Source organism: Rhinoderma darwinii, chromosome 2, assembly GCF_050947455.1.
Source record: "Rhinoderma darwinii isolate aRhiDar2 chromosome 2, aRhiDar2.hap1, whole genome shotgun sequence".
Classification (NCBI taxonomy): Eukaryota; Metazoa; Chordata; class Amphibia; order Anura; family Rhinodermatidae; genus Rhinoderma; species Rhinoderma darwinii.
The window spans coordinates 73,130,011-73,145,216 of NC_134688.1; positions in this window are offsets into that span (position 1 = coordinate 73,130,011).

The window sequence follows — 15,206 nt, forward strand, 5'->3', positions numbered from 1 at the left end:
TGGGTTTGTTTGCCATATGCACATATGTCAAGTGTGCAGTGGAAGCACAGTGTGAAAAGTCCCTAAAAGTGATAACTTTCCTGCACCTGAGTGGGTCCCTCTCAGCTTTTGAGCCCCATAGCTGTTGCAATGGTTGCTACGGATGCAGTGTACCCATGCTTTCATCGCAGTTGTAGGTTTAGATTTTTTTGTATGGCGTCTAAGGAATTTTATTTTCATGTCATTATCATAATGCACTGAGTGGACAGCACACTTAATACATCCAAATGTACGGTTGTCTGAGTAGGAATTGTTTAAGATTTGTAAATGGACAGCCACATCAGGAGGGCAGAAAACATATCTTTCTCTAGTAATTGCAGTCTTTAGCTTTATAAATAGCAGAGTAGGTTTGATAGTTACTGTCTTCTGAAAATAAATACACTAATGCATTCCTTTTTGTGATGCCTCAAATAGTTAATGTAACATTTACCTTTTGATGAGCTTTTTCCAGCCGTCTCAATAGATCATGGATGCTTTACGGATTCATTTGTAGTGATAGAAATAATTTCAGGCCTTTACGAAAGTCTACTCCAAATATAACAGCTGAATGACTAAGTGGGAGAGGATGGCTTCCTAAAATGGTTTCACGTGGTCCAAGAATGGGGACTTTAGTTTAGTTACTGCGGACTCATACTTAGCAACATTCATCCACACAATAAATATAGAAAAATTACAATACAAAGCTGTTTTTTGATATCTCATTTACATACTGCAGGTATATTCTGCAATACAGCTGGCTTAACGGAATGACCCACCAAGTTTTCTGATCACAGACAAAATATTGCTATTAGATCATAGTTTAACCCCTTAATGACCGGGCATGTTTGTACCTTAATGACCAAGCCAGATTTGTCAAATCTGGTATGTCTGACTTTATCAGAGAATAACTCTGTGAAAGTTTTGAATATCCAAGTAATTCTGACATTGTTTTTTCGTCACATGTTGTACTTTATTTTAGTGGTAAAAGTAGACTGATACGATTTGCGGAAATTAATAGAAAAATGGAAGAAATTTTGTAAAAATTACCATTTTCCCCTATTTTTAACTGCAATATGTCACATATGTACACACATACTGTACAATTTTTTTAATTAAATATATATTTCTATCTCTTTACTCCATTTTGGCAGCACTTTTGAAAAAATTAAATAAATTTTCAGCAATTTAGAGGACTTACAAATTGAATAATAATTTTATAAATTTTGAAGTACATTTTGTTTTCCTGCACCAAGCCAGGTTTTCAGAGGCTCATAGGTGTCAGAATGGTGGAAACCCCCACAAATGACCCCATTTAGAAAACTAGACCCCTTAACGTATTTACCTAAGGGTATAGTAAGTATTTTGACCCCACAGTTTTTTGCTAAATTTAATACATAGCAGGTGAAAAAAAAAAATTCACTTTTTTTCATAAAAGTATCAGTTTGAAGACCAATTTCTTTGTAAAGCGACCATGAGAATGAAGAAACACACCACAAAATCTATCACCCTGTTTCTCCTGTTTTCAAAAATACCAACATTGTGGCCCTAATGCGCTGCCTGGACACACGGCAGGACCCAAAAGGAAGGGAGCACCCGGAGGCTTTCAGGACTCATATTTTGCTTGAAAATGTTTTAGGCCCCACTGTACATTTGGAGAAGCTTTGAGCTGCCAGAATGATAGAAACTCCCCATAAACGACCCCATTTCGAAAACTAGACCCCTTAAGGTATTTATCTAGGGGTATAGTTAGCATTTTGACCACACAGGTTTTTCGCTAAATATATTGAAATTAGTCTGTAAGAATTAAAATGTACTTTTTTTCTGAAACAACATAGAAATTTTTATTATTTACAAGGAATAATGAAGAAAATGCACCCCAACATTTGTAAAGCAATGTCTCCCGATTACGACAATACCCCATATGTGGTAATAAACTGCTGTTTGGACCCACAGCAGGGCTCAGAAGGGAAGGAGCGCCATTTGGATTTATGATTTTGCTGGAATGGTTTTCGGTGCCATGTCGCATTTGCAATGCACTGTAGGGACCAAAACAGTGGAAACCCACCAAAAGTGACCCCATTTTGGAAAAACCTTCAAGGAATTTTTCTAGGGGTATAGTGAGCATTTAGACCCCACGGGTCTTTTGCAGAGTTTATTAGAATTAGGGCGCGAAAATTAATATCAAAATTTTTTCCACTAAAATGTTGCATTTTCTCATTTTCACAAGGGATAAAGGAGGAAAAAAACAACCATTTTTTTATAAAGCAATTTCTCCAGAGTACGGAAATACACCACATGTGGTCATAAGTTTTTTCATTAAAAATGAATTAACCCTTTCAGGACTGATCCATTTTTTGCTTTCATATTTTAGATTTTCACTCCCCGCTTTCCAAGAGCCATAACTTTTTTATTTTTCCATCAATAGAGTGGTGTGAAGGCTTATTTGTTGCGGGACAATCTGTAGTTTTCATTGTTACCATTTTGGGGTACATGCGATTTTTTTTGATCACTTTTTATTACATTTTTTTGCAATCCTGAGCAAAAAACAGGAATTCTGACACCGTTTTTTAGGTTTTCTTTTTGCGGCGCTCACCGTACGCTATAAATGACATTTTTACTTTATTCTGCGGGTTGGTACGATTACGGCGATACCATATGTATATAGGTTTGGTCCTTTTTTTTAGCGTTTGCGCAATAAAATGACTTATTTATAAAAAAAAAAAATTCTGTGTCACCATATTCTGAGAGCCGTAATTTTTTAATTTTTTAGTCAAAAAAGCTGTGTAAGGGCTTGTTTTTTGCGGGACGGATAGAAGTTTTTATTGGTACTATTTTCGGGTACATGCGACTTTTTGATCACTTTTTATTCTTTATTTAGGGAGCGGTGGTGACCCAAAAAATTGCGATTCTGTCGTAGTTTTTTATTGATTTTTTTTTGGGGTGTTCATCGTGCGGGAAAAACAACATTATAGTTTTATAGTTGGGTTCGTTACGAACGCGGCGATACCACATATGTGTACTTTTTTAACGTGTTCATTTTTTTTATATAATAAAAGTCTTATTATAGGAAAAAAAGCATTTAGTGTTTATAGAACTTATAACTTTTATTTGTACACTTTTTTGAAAACATTTTTATTACTTTTTTTTACTTTTTTCACTTGTCCCACTAGGGGACACTTAGTCTTGCAGCTTTGATCGCTGCTAGAGTACATTACACTACACACGTAGTGTAATGTACTCTAACTGTCATTGTGACGTGACTGTCACACTGACAGGAAGCAGAGGAGGAACGGCCGGAGGCTGTTCCTCCGAGGCTTCCGTGCATGGCAACCCAGAGGTCATTATCTGACCTCCGATTGCCGTGACAAGCATCGGTAGCCCCCACGATCACTTCGTGGGGGCTGCTGATGTGCTTCAAACCACTTAAATGCGGCGACGGCAATCCGTCGCCGCACTTAAGGGGTTAACTGCCGAAATCAGCGGCGATGGTCCGCTGTCCGGCAAGACTGATGTCTCAGCTGTCGGGGACAACTGTCAGCGCGGGTCTGTCACTCTGTGTTTACACAGAGTGACAGTTTGAAATGCGGACGAAAATGAACGTCATGGTGCGGGAACTAGCAGCCGACCATGACGTTCATTTTCGTCCTTGGTCGTTAAGGGGTTAAAGAGTCACATATAGGCCAGGTCCACGCATAGCGGATTTTCTTCACGGTACGATACAAGTAAATTGGATTTTCAAAATACCATCCACATGCTGCAGAAAACATCCGCACCAAAATCAGAGCATGCTGCAGATTTTAGAATATGCAGCACGTTCACTCTTGATTTTTGATGCAATGCAAAGGTGAAATCTGCGGTGAATCCACAGCTTTAGATAAATACTGTTTTTACTGAGGAGAAATACCTACAGAGTTTGGGGAGAACTATGAAACAGCTCCTAGGCCCTCATAATGAGAGGAACAAGCCCAAGACACTCAACCTGAGGAAAGGGAAATCCAGGTAAAATTCATTGCATGAAAACATTGGCCTATATTTACTAAGACTGGCGTAGTGGTAAGTTCATTTAGGCTGGGTTTACACGACCTATTTTCAGGCGTAAACGAGGCGTATTATGCCTCGATTTACGCCTGAAAATAGGGCTACAATACATCGGCAAACATCTGCCCATTCATTTGAATGGGTTTGCCGACGTACTGTGCAGACGACCTGTAATTTACGCGTCGTCGTTTGACAGCTGTCAAACGACGACGTGTAAATTGACTGCCTCAGCAAAGAAGTGCAGGGCACTTCTTTGCAACGTAATTTGAGCCGTTCTTCATTGAAGTCAATGAAGAGCAGCTCAAGATTTACGAGCGTCACAGACGCCTCGCATAATGCGAGGAGGAGCTTTTACGTCTGAAACGAGGCAGCTGTTTTCTCCTGAAAACAGTCTGTCTTTTCAGACGTAAAAGCCACTTCTCGTGTGCACATACACTTAAAGTTGCACATCCCTTATAGATATGCCACATTTTGAACTCTCTGACAGACAAAAACCTTTTTATCCTAGCTATGTCTACTGGAAGACCAGACCCATAGTTGTCATCACTTTTAAAATTTGACAAGAGAAAAGGCATTACAATTCTTTACAAATTTGGCACACATTCCCATGTAATTTTTTTATAAAAGTCGCTTTTTACACCAAAAACTGCCGTAAGCATATTTATAAATACAGACCATTAAGTTTCTGCTATAATGGGCAATAAAAACATGGGCTGGAGGATATTTATCACCAACAATCTGTCTTGCCTTAGGCCTTATTCACACGAACGTGTGTGTTTTGCACACGTTGCAGTTCCGTGTGTCATCAGTGAATGGTGCGTGGCTGCGTGATTTTCACGCATATTACATCCTTATTACACGCGGTTTTGATGTTTAGAAAAAGAAATGAAGGAAGTGGTTTTATTTTTTCCTTCATTTCTTTATCTACTGTTGCGCAAATCACGTGCGACACGTGGAAGTGCGTCCGTGTGCCGCACGTGATTGTCACGCACCCATTGACTTCAATGGGTGCGTGATGCGCGAAAAACGCCCAAGTATAGGACATGTCGTGAGTTTTACGCAGCGGACACACGCTGCATGAAAATCACGAAATGTCTGAACGGCCCCATTCACTAACATAGGTCCGTGCGACGCGCATGATTTTCATGCGTGTATCACTGACGTTAAACACGTTGACGCAGCTGTGATGCAACAGATAACCGAGTCGGCACCCTCTAAAGTGCAGTTGTCAAATTACTCGCTAATAGTTACGTATTGTTGCGGGTGAAATGGTTGTTTACCTGCAAAATTGTGCGGCCATTAATAGATACACCCTTTATGGCGGCATGATTTGCAGGTAAATAGCCATTTTATCCACAACAACACGCAGCCAAGAATGAACAATTTGATAATTGTGATGAACAGTGTGTCGACGCGGGTGTCGGCCGCATTACGGCCATGTCAATGATGCTAAGTGGGGCCTTACCCTAATGGTATGTTCACACGCACTGTTTTCAGACGTAATTCGGGCATTTTAGACCTCGAATTACGCCTGAAAAAACGGCTCCATTACGCCTACAAACATCTGACCATTGCTTTCAATGGGTTTTACGGTGTTCTGTTCCCACGAGGTGCTATTTTACGTGTCACTGTCAAAATACGGCACGTAAAAAGACGCCCGCGAAAAAGAAGTGCATGTCACCTCTTGGGACGTTTTTGGAGCCGTTTTTCATTGACTCCATTGAAAAACAGCTCCAATAACGTCCGTAAACGACGCTGCAAAAAACGCGAGTTGCTACAAAAACGTCTGAAAATCAGGAGCTGTTTTCGCCTGAAAACAGCTCCGTATTTTCAGACGTTTTGGGGCACTGCGTGTGAACATACCCTAACTCAGACATCCGATAGCATAAACGTCAACCACAGATGGTAGAGCAAAAGCCATTGAGCTCCCCAGGTGGTGACCACCCTCTGTAGTGCTTTCTTGTCATGGGAGGTCAGACTACCATACCAAAATGCTTATTATATACAATCATTATACTTTATATAAATTGCATTTCTATGAATAATATTTTGATATTTAATATCTTATGAGTTATATCCACGCTGTTTTTGCTCTAATTGTTTTCAGGAACTGTTTTATGGTTAACAATTTGGACTTACTCTATATGTTTTCAAGTTCTTTCCTATTTTGTCTTTAATAAGGAATGTGTTAAGACACATGGGCCAGCATTTACTAATGCTGTCTATGGGTATGTTCACACGGCCTATTTTCGGCCGTTTTTCAGGCCGTAAACGGCCGAAAAAACGGCCGAAAAATCGGAAGCAGAACGCCTCCAAACATCTGCCCATTGATTTCAATGGGAAAATGGAATTCTGTTCCGACGGAGCGTTTTTCGCAGCATTTTTTTACGCGTAAAAAAACGGCCACGAAAAAGAAGTGCAGGACACTTCTTGCGACGTTTTTGGAGCCGTTTTCCATAGACTCTATTGGAAAAGCTCCAAAAATTGCCGTAAAAAATGCAGCGAAAACCGCAGCAAAAAAACGCTCGGAAACGATTGCTGCATCTTTTTTCTGCCTCCCTTCAATGGGAGGTCAGGGGCATAACCACAGCATTCCACTTTTTTTTCCCCGCACTGAAATCAATGGGGGGCAATTTCGGCCATTTTTGGGGCGGTTTTTCCAATGCGGTTTTCACATCAAATTCAGTGCCAAAACACTTTGCGTGAACTGGGCCTATATATGTTTATTTATTTATTAATTTATTACCCAGTTTTTATGTAGTGCTATGGGTCACATGGTTCAAGCTCCCTATCTCATATATATGTTTCAGAGCCAAAGTCCTGGATCCAATTGCACAATCTGTAACAGAGCCCCCAAATATCATGCATAATTTATAGCATTTGTCTCCACACTTTTGGGCCCCATTAGACTTCAGGGCCTGAGTGCAAGAATTACCTCTGCCCCACCTATGTTTATGCCCTTGTTGGTATGTACCTCTTCTAGGCTTCTCTCAAGGCAATATACAGCCAATAAACAGACCAACTAGCATCCCTAGTTCAGCCAAGAATGGCAGCTTTATTTCAGGTTGACCTGACTCCATTCAGAGAAAATAAACATGGCTACCAAGCAGATAGATGTTTAAATTCCCCCACATCATCAGTACTACAGTTTAGCACTGGACACATGGGCTTCAGGAACCATTATGCTCTATACTATTTAGCATTCTGGGCATGTGCAGGTTATGTAGATTGGAGTGATCACTGTATCCACACAAATTATGAGACTTTTTTGTTCCCAACATCCAAATGCAATGACAAAAAAAAGAGAAATATCTTACAAAATGTCTTTTTACATAGCTGTATTGAAAGTATGGTTGGGTAAAGCCATAAGTCCATCAAATTCAACAAGAAAAAATTAGGGTGATGTTAGTGGGAAAAAGCAAAATAAAATTATAGTATCCAGAAGTGCAAAATTCATCAAAAGTCATGGGCTTATATGCACTAAAAGGGAAAACACTTTTTTCTGAACTCAAGTAATGATCAGATCGAAACATTTAAAGAGAATCTGTCACCTGCCCAAAAAAACTGAAGCTGACATCTCAGTTAGATTGCAGGTGCCTCACAGATTCTGCTGCTTTTAGTTTTTTTCCTCTAGCCCCCACCGTTGCTGAGATATCAGTGCTGTTGTTTTTGGTGCCCAATATGCAAATAAGACCTTTGACTGTCAAGTGGGCGGGTAACACCTGTCACTTGATAAGGGGTAACTGCCCACTTCACAGTCAAAGGCCTCATTTGGATATTGGACACCAGAAATAACGGCCCTGATATCTCAGGAACGGTGGGGGCTAGAAGAAAAAATAAAAAACCATCACAATCTGTGAGAAACCTGCAATATAACTAAGATGTCAACTATAGTTTTTTGGGCAGGTGACAGGTCCTCTTTAAGTATTGTTATACATTTACAGGTCCCTTAATGTTATTTTGCTTTGTGATAATGATCATCTGTCTCTGTTAATACCAGTGCCTTAAGCTGGATTTACACGGTCAGATATGTGACCATAGCAAGCGCTGATCGCCGATAACTACAGGTCAATCATTTAAAGATCCTTTGTAAACTGTATGGGGATGAAAGATTCAGTCCCCAAACTGAGCACTTAATGTCGGCACCGCATCCCGTGTTTACACGGGGAGATGTGCTGCCAACAACAATGATTTTCAAGGCAGAGTAAACTATGAAATAAACCAAGGATTGCTTGTTCGCCAAGTAATCGTTGCCCTGTTGAAATCAGCGTGTCTGCTACATTTTCTGCGACACAGTGTATAGCGCAGTGTATTTTATCTTCGTTTATAGCTGCAGAAATGTTTGAATAGTGAGTAACTGGAGACATCTGAGCATCATCATAATGGTCTGGACAGGATAGAGAAGAGAAGAACAAATAGAATCTGAGAAGACTTCACCTGTGAGTCACTTAACCCCTTGCGTACCTTCGCCGCAATAGTACGTCGCTGGCCGCTTATTGCAGCGTACCTTCGCCGTACTATTGCGGAGAAGGAATAAACTGTCACTATGTGAAATCACATAGTGATATAGCAGCGGCAGCAGCTGTCATTGACAGCTAACCGTCTCTGCTACCGGCCTGGGGACCAATTAGCAGTCCCCAATGCCGGCGATTGCTGTGATTGGTCAGTCTCTGAAGACTGACCAATCACAGCCGTCTGTGACGTCGTCTGCAGGAGAAAGCTCCTGTCACTTTCTCTGATCTCCTTATTTCTGTGAGATCCGTGAGGAGATCAGAGAAAGCAGTGTAAAAAAAAACAAAAACACTATTTTTATTAACCCCTTCCCGAAAATGGGCGTATAGTAACGCCCTGAGGATGAAGCGGGCACAGGAGCTGTGCTCGCTCCATCTTCATCGGATGTCGGCTGTAATATATAGCCGACATCTCACTGCAACTACAGCGATCACTGTCCTCTCCGATCGCTGTAGTTTAACCCCTTAAATGCCACTGTCAATAGCGACAGCGGCATTTAAGTGATTGATACAGAGGGAGGGGGCTCCCTCCGCACCCCATTGCCCCCCCCTGCGAAAAATCGCGGGGTTCTGATGGTTGCAATGTCAACCAGGAAGCCTAGCAACGGCTTCCTGGTTGCCAGGTACGGCAGGACGTAATAGGCTCAACTGTCAGTTGTAAAGTGACAGTTACAATACACTGCATTACACAAGTACATACAGAAATAGTGCAGTGCATTGTACAGGGGATCAGAAGATCAGATCTTCCAGTCCCCTAGTATGTGTAAAATAAAAAGTGAAAAAAAGTAAAAAAAAAAGTTTTAGATAAATAAATAAATACAAGTTTTACGTAATAAAAACAATAATCGCCTTGTTTCCCTGATCAAGCCCTTTATAATTAGAAAAAAAATGAAAAAAAAGACAAAAACTAGACATAATAGGTAACGCCGCGTTCGTATCGGCCTGACCTAAAAAAATATCATATTATTTATCCCGCACGGTGAACACCGTAAAAAAAATACCATAAAAAACAATGGCAGAATTTCCTTTTTTGGTCACGTTGTTTCCAATAAAATGGAATAAAAAGTGATCAAAAAGTCGCGCGTAGCCAAACATGGTACCAATAAAAACTACAGTGTGTCACACAAAAAACAAGCCCTCACAAAGCTCTGTCGACAAAAAAAAAAAAAAAGTTGTGGCTCTCAGGACATGGTGACACTAAAACATTTTATTTAGAAAAAAGTGTTTTTATTTTGTAAAAGTAGTAAAACATATAAAAACTATATAAATTTGGTATTGCCATAATCGTATCAAACCGCAGAATAAAGTAAACATGTTGTTTATACTGCACAGAGAACGCCGGTAAAAAATTATAAAAAAAATAGTGAAAGAATTTCTGTTTTTTGGTCTCCTCACCTCAGAAAAATGGAATAAAAACTGATCAAATTATCGCATGTACCCTGTAAATGCAGCGGAAACTATGACATTTTGGGGTCTGTGCTACATATGGGGCTAGTGAAGAAGTCAAAGATTAGGCAATACTGGAGTGCGGATGTTTTGTATAATACCACAGACACCCTTTAGAAGTGCGACTCCTGCACCCAATAATCCGGCCTGCGCATAACGGATTGGTTCAAAGCGTACGTCACTATCCATGGATCATTTTATTATTCATTTTCCCCATTATTACATCATCCTATTATGACCTGTTGCTCTCCGCCCAGCTTACATATACCCTGATGTACTCCACATAGCTTACATATACCCTGATGCACTCCACATAGCTTACATATACCCTGATGTACTCCGCACAGTTTACATATACCCTGATACACTCCGCCCAGCTTACATATACCCTGATGTACTCCGCACAGTTTACATATACCCTGATACACTCCGCCCAGCTAACATATACCCTGATGAACTCCGCCCAGCTTACATATACCCTGATGTACTCCGCCCAGCTTACATATACCTTGATGTACTCCGCCCAGCTTACATATACCCTGATGTACTCCGCCCAGCTTACATATACCCTGATGTACTCCTCACAGCTTACATATACCCTGATGTACTCCGCCCAGCTTACATATACCCTTATGTACTCCGCACAGCTTACATATACCCTGATACACTCCGCCCAGCTAACATATACCCTGATGAACTCCGCCCAGCTTACATATACCCTGATGTACTCCGCCCAGCTTACATATACCTTGATGTACTCCGCCCAGCTTACATATACCCTGATGTACTCCGCCCAGCTTACATATACCCTGATGTACTCCTCACAGCTTACATATACCCTGATGTACTCCGCCCAGCTTACATATACCCTTATGTACTCCGCACAGCTTACATATACCCTGATACACTCCGCCCAGCTTACATATGCCCCCACATTATAAACTGAAACACCAGTAAAACACTAAACAAAACTACTACCAAGCAAAATCTGCGCTCCAAAAGCCAAATGCCGCTCCTTCTGGGCCTGGCAGTGTGCCCAAACAGCATTTTATGACCACATATGGGGTATTACCGTACTCTGGAGAACCGCTTAACAATTTATGGGGCGTATGTCTCTAGTGGTACAAGCTGGGCCCAACACATTGGGCACTGAAATAGCATATCTGTGGAAAATGTCAATTTTCAATCTGCAACATCCACTGTGCACTAATTTCTGCAAAACCTTTGGGGGTCAAAATGCTCACTACACTTCTAGATGAATTCCTTGAGGGGTGTAGTTTCCTAAATGGGGTCCATTCTCGGGAGTTTTCACTGTACTGGTACCTCAGCGCAATGCAAGATGGCGTCAAAAACAAATTTTGTAAAATCTCCACTCCAAAAACGAAATTGCACTTTTTCCGTTTAGACCTTTGCCGTATGTCCAAAAAGCCGTTTACAACCACATATGGGGTATTTCCGTACTCAGGAGAAATTGTGTAACACATTTTGGGGTGTCTTTACTCCTGTATTCCTTGTGGAAATGAAAAATTCTGAGCTAAATCTACAGGTTTTTGGAAAAAAATTTTTTTTCATTTTCACGGACCAATTCTAATAAAATCTATAAAACACCTGAGGGCTTAAAATGCTCACTACACCTCTAATTTAATTCTTTCAGGGGTATAGTCTCCAAATTGGGATCACATCTGGGGAATTTCTACTGTACTGGTACTTCAGGGACTCTGCAAATGCGACATGGCCCCCAGAAACCAATTCAGCAAAATCTGAGCTGCAAAATCCAAATGGTGCTCCGTCCCTTCTGAGCCCTGCCGTGGGTCCAAACAGCACTTTATTACCACATATGGGGTATTACCGTAATCAGGAGAAATTGCTTTACAAATGTTGAGGTGCTTTTTCTCCTTTGTTCCTTATAAAAATTAGAAAATTCTGTTTTTTTTCCCAAAAAAAAGTCTCTTTTCATCTTCACAGACTAATTCCAATAAATTCAGCAAAAAACCTGTGGGGTCAAAATGCTAACTATACCACTAGAAAAATTCCTTGAGGGGTATAGTTTCCAAAATGGGGTCACTTTTGGGGGGATTCCCTTGTTTAGGTCCCTCCAGGGCGTTGCAAACGGGACACGGCACCGAAAACCATTCCAGTAAAATCAGAGCTCCAAAATCCAAATGGGGGTCCTTCCCTTCTGAGCCCTGCTGTGGGTCCAAACAGCAGTTTATTACCACATATGGGGTATTTCCGTAATCGGGAGAAATTGCTTTACAAATGTTGGGGTGATTTCTCTCCTTTATTTCTTGCAAAAATTAGAAATTTTTACGTTTTTCCAGAAAAAAAGTAGATTTTCATTTTCACAGACTAACTCCAGAAAATGTAGCAAAATACCTGTGGGGTCAAAATGCTAACTATACCCCTAGATAAATTCCCTGAGGGGTGCAGTTTAAAAAAATGGGGGTCACTTTTGGGGGTTTCCACTGTTTTGGCACCACAAGACCTCTTCAAACCTGACATGGTGCTTAAAATATATTCTGAAAAAAGGAGGCCCCAAAATCCAAGAGGTGCTCCTTTGCTTCTGAGGCCTGTGTTTCAGTCCATTAGCGAACTAGGGCCACATGTGGGATATTTCTAAAAACTGCAGAATCTGGGCAATAAATATTGAGTTGCGTTTCTCATGTAAAACCTTCTGTGGTATAGAATTTTTTTTATTACATATGAATTTTGTAAAAAAAAATGAAATTTGAAAATTTCAGCTCTACTTTCCTTCAATTCCTGTAAAACGCCTAAAGGGTTTAAACACTTTCTGAATGCTGTTTTGGATACTTTGAGGGGTGCAGTTTTCAAAATGGGGTGTTTTATGGGGGTTTCTAATATATAGGGCACTCAAAACCACTTCAGAACTGAACTCGCCCCTGAAAAAATAGCTTTTTGAAATTTTCTTAAAAATATGAGAAATTGCTGCTAAAGTTCTAAGCCTTGTAACGTCCTAGAAAAATAAAAGGATGTTCAAAAAATGATGCAAACATAAAGTAGACATATGGGAAATGTTAATTAGTAACTATTTTGTGTGGTATTACTATCTGTTTTACAAGCAGATACATTTAAAATTGGAAAAATCATAATTTCTTCATATTTTCTCAAAATGTTGGTGTTTTTCACAAATAAGCAATGAATTTATCGACCAAATTTTTGCACTAACCTAAAGTGCAATATGTCACGAGAAAACAATCTCAGAATCAATTGGATAGGTAAAAGCATTCCAGAGTTATTACCACATAAAGTGACACATGTCAGATTTGAAAAAATGGGTCTGGTCCTCAAGGCCAAAATGAGCTGGGTACTCAAGGAGTTAATATAAATGTTTATTCTGCCTCTAATCAACACTGTAGTCACTATATGATCTGCAGTGAGGTGATGGGTGGTATGATTTTTATTTTGTGAAACAGCAACTTCCAGCATATCCTCACCATTGTTCAGGCCATGTTGGGAGCTATAGTTTAACGCTGTACAAACCTATACGGCAGTGGTTGCACTAAATTGAGCTGTATTTGTGCTGTTGTACTTATGTTATGAGCTTGGTTCTAGTACTGTATTTACATACTGAGCTTTGTTATAGTAATGTATTTATGTACTGAGCTTTGTTCTGGTGCTGTATTTATGTACTGAGCTTGGCTCTGGTGCTGTATATACTGTATGTATTGAGCTTTGTTGTGGAACCGTATATATATATATATATATATATATATATATATAAATAAGCTTTGTTCTGGAGATGCAATTGCATAGGATATATTTATAATAACAACATTTCAGGGCAGATGGAATTGTTTTCAATTTATTGTATATTTTATGGGAAACTGTCAGGTAGTTTTAACCCCTGAAACCACCACCCTGCGGTAATACATGACCTGACAATATTTCCAAACATTCCCTTGTAAGTTTTCTTCAGATGCAGCAAAATCTATAAAATCAACTTTTAAAATGTCACACACTATATGCTAATTACTCATTAAAGGGTCATGGGGCGTTGCCGCTATCCTGAAGTGTCACAGAGTCCTGCCTTCAAACCCACCCTTCCATGGTTGATTGACATCCCCCTGGCTGTTATGCATCAATAGCAGCCTCCTCCAACTTTCTTGGATGCGGCATTGCCTTGTACTACATGGGCACGTACCGTGCAGCGAGGAGTACCCTGCCCCACCTCATCGCTGCACTGCGCATGCCAGGGGAGTACAAGGCAACAGCGCATCCGCAAGAGTTGGAGGAGGCTGCTAGTGATGTAGAACAGCCAGAGGGATGTAAATCAAGGTCTGGGGGGGCGCCATTTAAATTTTCACCTCAGGCAGCAGAAAAGCTACAATCGGCCCTGCTTGCACATACTCACTGAGCAGATTCCTTGAGCTCTCCCTTTAATGCATTATCATGTGCATGAACATCACGGAATGGGCCCTTTCCCGCATTCCAATGTGCATGTACAAGATGGTGATTGCACGGGCACAGGAGCTGTGTCTGTACGATTACTGCGGGAACCTGGCTGCTATGCTGCAGCGACCAGGATCAGAGAAACCTCCAATCCTGGCCATTTAAACCTTTAAATGTAGCAGTCAATATTATTATACATTTACAGATCCCTTCATGTTATTTTTCCCCCAAGCCTGCCATGGCTTTAGGCCTAAGGGTATGTTCACACGGCAGCGTCCGTTACGGCTGAAATTACGGTGCTGTTTTCAGGCGAAAACATCACCGTAATTTCAGCCGTAATGGCATGTGCAGGCGTCTTTCGCTGCGTCCATTACGGACGTAATTGGAGCTGGTTTTCCATGGAGTCCATGGAAAACGGCTCCATTTACGTCTGAAGAAGTGACAGGCACTTCTTTGACGCGGGCGTCTTTTTTACGCGCCGTCTTTTGACAGCGGTGCGTAAAAAAAATTACCGTCGGAACAGAACATCGTAAGACCAATTCAAATGAATGGGCAGATGTTTGCCGACGCTTTTGAGCTGCATTTTCGGATGTAAAACGCCCGAATTACGTCCGTAAATAGTGTGTGTGAACCCAGCCTAATAGACAGCCTGTCAGTTTTACACTGACAGGTACTGTAGTAATGCTTTGGTAAAACTTTATATCAGCGATCAGAAGATTGCATTGTGAAATCCCCTAGTGGAACAAAAAAAATGTAAATATAGTTAACTTAAGTTTGCTAAAA